Source organism: Pelodiscus sinensis, chromosome 3 (assembly GCF_049634645.1).
Source record: "Pelodiscus sinensis isolate JC-2024 chromosome 3, ASM4963464v1, whole genome shotgun sequence".
Classification (NCBI taxonomy): domain Eukaryota; kingdom Metazoa; phylum Chordata; order Testudines; family Trionychidae; genus Pelodiscus; species Pelodiscus sinensis.
In genome coordinates, this window is record NC_134713.1 from 162,405,081 (window position 1) to 162,407,131 (window position 2,051).

Consider the following 2,051-nt stretch of genomic DNA (forward strand, 5'->3'; position numbering starts at 1 on the left):
CCCATCACATCACAGCTAATACAGTTTAGTGCATCTATCACTCTGCTCAGGAGAGGCCCGTATTTGGAACAGCAATGGTTGTCATAGGTCACAACTGAGGTTTGTTGGCAGGGTTGCGAAGGGTCTCACCTCAGGAGTGGGAGTGAATTCTGCATGTGAGGTTCTTTGGCAGAGCTGGCTGGGGTCAAGGACTGGAGCAGCTGATGGGCAGCACAATTGAGTCCTACATTATACCTTGAGGAGATAGGAGTTATACCCTATGGGCCTGTGACGATAATTCAGCAAATGTAACCCCAGCCTCCACACAGACAGGGGTCCTGAAATACCCTAAGATCCTAAAGGTCCTGGGAATTGTTTTGAAATTAAAATCCATTTTTACTGGAGAACAGTGGTTTTATAATAGCTCTTTATAATGGCTTTAGCTGCCAGCTGGGAGCCTAACACAGTGTACACTTAGTGGAGTGTTTCCAATGCTAATCTGCTTTCCCTGTTTTCTGCCAGGGAACATTGGGTGAAAAGACCCTACCCTCATATCATTCACATGCAATTTTGGAAAAACCCCTCTTTTGGAAGAGCATTTCTTCCTCATGGGAGGATAAAGACAAGGCTTCCAAAAGAGCACATCTGCTCTTCTGCAAAAAAAAAAAGTCTAGACATAGCCTCTAACAGTAGCCTGCACCAGATTCTTCAGGAGAACCTATAAGAAAATTTGCATTAGGCAAATTTGGGATAATCTGCCTCCTATGAAAGTTTCATCCTAATCCCCAATAGTTAGAGGTTGTCTTAAACCTGAATCAGGAAACTTTATATCCATTCCAATATTATTTTTTATCATTAACTATTATAACTCTGGATATTCTTATTATCCCTATATATGTCAAATAACTCTTTGAATCTTGGTAAATTTTTGGCCTCAATGGCATCATGTGGCATTGAGTTCCACAGTCAAACAATGTGTTTTGTGAACAAATATTTCCTCTGCCATTTCTCATTTTCCACAGATCACCCCTTGTTCTTGTAGGATGAGCCTAGGAGCATCCAGCCTACCTTCTCTAGAGCATTCATCTATCATTTATTGATCATGTTCCTTTTATTAATCTCTTTTCTAAGGTAAACCATCCCAATCACTGTCATATGAGAATGTTTGCCAAACTCTTGATTGTGCTTGGCATTCTTCTCTGAATCCCCTCGAGTTTAGTAGCCTCTTTGACAAAGAATGACCAGTACTGTACAGAGTGTTCCAGATAAGGTCTCAGTATCGATTGCTGTAGCAAGTTCTTCATGTGATTTAAGACCTCATTGTCTGTATAAAATAAAGAAAGGGACATTTAGAGATGGATCTGACCCTGAATGTTGAGTCCAAGTTCTATTACACTCAGGATAATTTGGATTCGTATCAAAGCTTTCTGCCTCATGCTTGTAGTGTAGTCAGCAGTTCCCTGCCTAACTGCTGAGACTTTTCAAGGATTGACCAGTGGGACCTTGCGTGACTGCTGTAATCTGCCCTGGAAGAGTGCCCAGTCCTGAGCTGGCCAAGGATTAAGGAGCTGAGAAGGTTACTTAAAGTCACCCTTATCACCCTAGCACAGCCTGTAGCACAGCTCAGCCACACCAGAGAAGCCATCTATTTGTATTGGCTTCATGCTTGCATGGTGCAGTGGCTACACCTCTCATGGCTAGCCGCTCCCCTCCATAACCAGTTTCGAGGGGTGGAAGGGATTTAATCATTCATAAGCTTTGGGTCTTACTGTTAATCCCCTCTGCACCAGTGTCCAATTTAAACTGCATGTAACAATTCTCCCCTGCCTTGCAATGTGTGTCATCCTCCGCACCTGTGTGAAGTGGGGAGGCAACACGATCATTCTGTTGTTTTACACCTGCTCTGTACAGGCATAAATGGCTGTCAGATTTCAGGGCAGGGAGAAGCAGAACCAGACTGAACAAACAAATGTACATGTGATGAGCTGAAGGTCAAACCTATTCTATTTGTTCACGGTGGAGCCCATCCTGCACTGAGGCCTAGTAAGCCAACCTTTGATTTCACTGATCAG